General features: G+C 41.4%; 1 long non-coding RNA gene across 1 annotated transcript in view; it reads left to right on the top strand.

Moving 5' to 3' along the window:
- Positions 1-1,728: 1,728 nt before the first annotated feature.
- The window catches only part of LOC125481326, a 12,180-nt gene continuing 8,034 nt past the window's right edge, over positions 1,729-5,874 (top strand). Inside the window, exon 1 of the long non-coding RNA XR_007261290.1 lies at positions 1,729-1,833. This is a non-coding gene — a long non-coding RNA (uncharacterized LOC125481326). The remainder of the gene's footprint in view (positions 1,834-5,874) is intronic.

The following is a 5,874-nucleotide window of genomic DNA, read 5'->3' as shown; positions in this document are numbered from 1 at the left end:
GACACAGTATTCCAGAAGAGGCCTCAAAGTATAACCTCAACATAACATCCCAACTCCTATACTCAAAGGACTGAGCAATGAAGGGAAGCTTGCCAAACACCTTTTAACCACCCTGTCTGTATGTGACACAAACTTAAAAGAATTATGTACCTGTAACCCAGGTCCCTCTGTTCTACAACACTACTCAAAGCCCCACCTTGTTTGACGTACCAAAATACAATACCTTGCATTTATCAAGATTGAACTCCATCTGCCATTTTTCACCCCATTAGCCTATCTGATCAAGATCCCTTTGTAATCTTAGAAAACATTAACTGTCCACTATGCCACCAATTTTGGTGTTATCCGCAAACTGACTAACCAGGCCTTCTATTATCTCATTCAAATTGTTTATATAAATGACAAACAAAAGAGGACCCAGAACCGATCCCTGTGGGACCGCGCAGGTCACAGGCCTCCAGTCCGAAAAGCAACCCACACCATTAAGCTAATTATGTATCAACTGGCAAACTCCTCCTGAATCCCACATGACCTAACTTTACTAATTAGTCTACCATGTGGAACTTTGTCAAAGGCTTTACTAAAATCCAAATAAAAGTCTACTGCTCTGCCATCAATCTCTTTGATACAAAAAAAAACTAAATGAAGTTTGAGACATGATTTTCCTCACACAAAACCACACTGACTATCCCTAATCAATTTCTGCCTCTCTAAATGTCCACGAATCCTACTTTTTATGATCACCACCAACAATTCACCCACAACTGAAGTCAGACTCACAGGCCTATCGTTCCCCAGTTTCTCCTTACAATCGTTCTCAAACAAAAGGTACAACATTAGCCACGCTCCAGTTATGAAGCACTCAACCCATAATTACAGGTGATGCAAGTTCTTTTGGTTTTTATTAAGTCCTGCCCTGATTTGACTTTCCAAAACACAACACCTCACATTTATCAGAATTAAACTCCATCTGCTACTCCTTAGCCCATTGGCCCATCTGATCAAGAGCCTATTGCACTCTGTCCATTACATCTTTAATTTTGGTGTCATCCGCAAACTTACTAACCATACCTCCTATGTTCACATCCAAATCATTTATATAAATGTCAAAAAGCAGAGGACCCAGCACTGATCCTTGTGGCAAACTGCTGGTCACAGGCCTCCAGTCTGAAAAGCAACCCTCCAACACCACCTGTTTTCTACCTTGGAGCCAGTTCCGTATCCAATTGGCTAGTTCTCCCTGTAGTCTGTGAGATCTAAGATAACAAGGTGTAGAGCTGGATGAACACAGCAGGCCAAGCAGCATCAGAGGAGCAGGAAAGCTGACGTTTCGGGGTCTGGACCCTTCTTCCTCTGATGCTACTTGGCCTGCCGTGTTCATCCAGCTCTATACCTTGTTAACTCAGATTCTCCAGCATCGACAGTTCCTACTGTCTGCAATCTAACCGGGTTTACCAGTCTTCCATGAGGAACCATGTCAGGTGCCTTTAGCACCCACAATGAAGATATTTCTTCAGCTGTGTGGCTATTAACAAGAACACTTGCATCCTGAACGAAAAGTGACCACCCCATACCGAACAAGACGGGAAGGAGAACCTCAGCCCCGGGACTGGAAACACCGCTCATTACCTTCAGCCCGTTAACACCGATAGCGACAGCCACCGCCAGTCGGCTTCAAACCCGCAGCATACATGCGCACTAGACCACAGTGGTGGTATCGCGAGAGCACACTGTGGCCGTTCGGTCACGTCAGTGCACGAGCGTCCGAGCAGGCAGTAGCGCGCTACCGTTACTGTGCACGCGTTTCCATGGACGGTTGCTAATGTGATGACGGTGGGTAAGCGCTAAATTAGAAAAAAAGTTGCAAATGAGTTGCGGCTTGACTTCTTTTCACTCTGAGTTTTGTTATCTTTTAAATTTATATTTTTTATTTGTACAAATGTGCGAAATAATACAAGTGTAAAGAGGGCATGGATATGCACAAATCCTTGGATATTGCAGGGAAATTTGAGAAATCCGTTTTAAAATTTTTTTAAAAAGCTGATGGGATAATTGACTTAATTAATAGAGGAATAACACACAAAATAAAGGAATTTATAATACAGAGATAGTAGGAACTGCAGATGCTGGAGAATCCGAGACAACAAGGTGCAGGGCTGGATGAACACAGCAGGCCAAGCAGCATCTCTGCTCCTATGATGCTGCTTGGCCTGCTGAATTTATAATACATGTCTGTACAACACTCATGTCTGTATAGCCCTCAACTGGAGCACTGGGTTCAGCTCTAGTCATTACATTTGAGGAAAGTCAAGGCTATGGAAAAGGTGCTGAAAAGATTTATCAGAATAGTTCCAGGGATAGGGAACTATGCTGAAAGACTGAAGAAGCTAAAGCTGCATTCCTCAGAGGGAGATTTTAAGGACAACTTTGACACAAACATTGGCCAGAATATCTTGATTTTCCCAGGACTTACTTTGGTAGGGGAGCAGGTAATTTCACTACTTTTCCATCTCTTCCCCAGTTAAATCATTGGGCAGATCAGTGGATGGTGTCCTTGCACTGCTGTTAATTGAGAATCATTAATGTCCATTTAAAGACCCCAGCTTGCTGCCACTGGTATTAACTGTACAAGGTTGTTTACAGAATCTTGGGAACAGTGGGTCACTTATTCAAAAAGATAAATTGTGGGATCCTACATTAGGAAGGGTGAGCTCCCTGAGGGTCATTTCCCATCCTCTTGCTTCCTTTCCCTTCTCCTATGTTTTCACACTGTTGTCACTCACAGACTTGAAGCTGTGATACTTGGTTGGTATCCAAAAGAGATTGTAAGCAAATGAATCAAATTTTGCTGCATTACCTTTGTGGAAGCCTTTCAGTGTCCTTTTCCTGTTTTCTCCTGACTATGAGAGCCTCTTTGTGAACCCCAATGTATGAACTGAAGGTTTTACCAAAATCTTCATATGGGAAATGAGGAAACAGTTTGTTTAGTAGCATTCAAAATTAGAACAAAGACTTTGTCACAACATCATACCAGGCATATCATTAGAGTGATCAACGAACTGTGAATTCAAATCGGTAATTAAACACTTTTCAGGATGGCAGTGATGTGCCATGGCTGCAACAAGCTGGAGCCTCTGGATGCTAGTGCAATCCAGGGCAAATGCATCTGCAGTAGGTGCTTACAGCTCAAACAGCTATGCTCAGAATTTGAGTTGGAGGTAGAATTACAGGCACTGTCTGGATATTTTGTACCAGGAGGCAGCCACATACTTATCATTGGGTCTTCTGGTTTGGTCAGTGGTTAGGGAAAGGAGCATGTGACTCTGAGACAGGTAAGGGGAATGCAGGAGTTCAGGAGCCTCAGCATTTGCAATTGTCCAACACGTCTGAGGTTTTTTCTTCATGTATGGATAAGAGTGAGGGTTGCAGGGTAAATGAGTGAATTGATTATGGCACCATGCTGCAGAAAACTTTTCAAGTCAAGGGAGGCAAAAAAGGAATGCAGTGAGAGTAGATGATAGTACAGTGAGAGAGAAAAAAAACACTATTCTCTGCAGCCCAGTGTAGGAATCCTGATGGCTATGTTGTCTGCCTAGTGCCAGGGTTTCAGACATCTCCAGAGGGAAGGACAGGGACTTAGAGTGAAAGGGGAGGATTCTATGATTGAATCAGTCCATAGAGGTAACAATAACATAGGTGGTAGTAGTAGCAAAGATGTTCTGCTGCACAAAAGTATGAGGACCCAGCACCAAATTGAAAAACAAAACCTCAAGGGTGATAATCCCTATTATTAACTAACCACGTGCCAATGAACAGAAATCACATTCAGATGAGTGAAACGAAACTGGCTGAAAGCCTGGGATGGGAGAAGTGGCTTCAGGTTTGTGGGGAACTATGATCTGTACTGGGGTTGGTGGGAGCTGGACCATCGGGATAGTCTGCAGCTGAACTGAGCTGGGTCCAATTTTCCAGAAAATTGTATAGCTAGGGAAATAGGTAGGGTTTATACTAAACAATGATAATGAGGGTTCAGGTTTGGGTAGCTGTAGAAAATCGAGAAGTAGAGTCAAGGCAGGAAAATGAAATAGTAATTTGTCAAAGAATGGCAGGAAGGGACAGAAAGAATAAACCTAAGAATAAGTCAAAAGACAAGACTAGATGTTACAGAGATGACAAAAGCACAAAATTAAAGGGTGCGTGTCACATAATATTCGCAATAAAGTAAACATATTGATAGCACACTTTGAAATAATGATTTGAGTCTGTGCTGAGACGTGGCTGCATGGTAAAATTTGGGTCCCAAATATTGAGAGGTATATGAAATTCAAGAAGAGTAAGAAGCTGGGTAAGCATTAGCACTGTTCATCAACGATGGCATTTATGCGATAGTTAGATACAGTTAGTTCAGCAGATCAGGATGTAGAATTGGTTTGGGTGGAGCTGAGAATTATTAGGGGAAAGAAGTCTTGAGACGGAGTGGTCTACTAGTTCCTGACTAGTTTGCATCTAGTTTAAAATGGAGAGAAGTGGACCAGACTAGCACTTTAAATTTAACTAAGGCAACTATATGGCCATAAAAGTTGAAATAGCTGAAGCGAATGAGGATGCCAGGTTAGACAATTGTCGATTAGAGAAGCAGTGGAAGATGTTTGAAGGGTTATTTTGGCTTACTGAGAATAAGTACATTTCTAATGTAAAGAGCATTCCAAGGAGAGGACCCAATGTCTGAGGTTAGCTTAAGAAATTAAGGAGGGCTTCGAACTTAAGGGGAAAAAATAACTGGGCAAAGATCAATGGCAAGTCAAATAATTGGACACAACATAAAGAACACCAGAAAATCACTAAAAAAGTTCATTAGTGGAAAAGAATGAGATGAAACTACCTCAAAATGTAAAAACAGATAGAACTTTCTACAGATATCTATAAAGGAAAAGAATAAATAAAGTTAGGTTAATCCGCTGGAGAGTGAGATAGTTAAGAGTAGATGAGAAGAAAATTGTGGACGAAATGAACAAATTTTGCTCCTGTCTTTAAAACAGAGGATACAAAAGACATCCAAGTAATACCTGTAAATCAGAAGATGGAAGAGAGAGAGGAATTTGGTGAAATTACAATCATCAAGGAACTGGTACTGAGCAAACTGGAGACAAAGGCTGAAAAGTTCTCTAATCCCAATGGACTTCATTCTCAGAATTTAGTTGTTTATGTCCCCTTGGGAAGACAAGTTTGATATCTCAACCTTAAAGAAATTGCACTGATGGAGCACTATTTCCTCGATACTTTGCTGAAGTGCAAGCCTAGATTAGTGTTTGGATTTCTAGATTCAAGCTTGAACCAACAATTTCTGGCTTCAGGCATCAAACCAAGGCTGACCACGAGAATAATTTGCATTAGGAATTGGTAGTATGGGGTTGTTGTTTCCAAATTCATCCAAAGTGAGATGGCACAGCTTATGATGGAGAACCATTCTCACAGGAATCTCATGTGGCATCCTGCAACAAATTTCCACTCCCACCTGCCATATGTGTAATGAGCCTGGCTAGGTGTTGGGACGAGTTTTTGTTTAAATGAAGCCTTGCCATTAGGATCAGCAGGGCGTAGAAATCCCAAATGAGTACATAGCCCCTTCCACTCTTCAACACCCCCTCCTGCAATTAATCGAGGTATCCAGTTGTTTTAATTTCAATTCAAATGAAGCCTTATGCTGATATTAAGTGTAAAATGAAAGTGAAACAATTTAGCACGCAATTTTCACTAGATGGAGCCTCTCAGTTAAAAGAATACAACTCCAAATTATAATTGAAAAATGCGTTCAGGGTTGACTCAGTTTCATTTTACACTTAATATCAGCATAAGGCTTCATTTGAATTGAAA

The sequence above is a fragment of the Rhincodon typus genome, unplaced genomic scaffold, assembly GCF_021869965.1.
Source record: "Rhincodon typus isolate 14 unplaced genomic scaffold, sRhiTyp1.1 hic_rhity00001722, whole genome shotgun sequence".
NCBI lineage: Eukaryota > Metazoa > Chordata > Chondrichthyes > Orectolobiformes > Rhincodontidae > Rhincodon > Rhincodon typus.
This window is presented reverse-complemented; position numbering and strand designations above follow the sequence as displayed.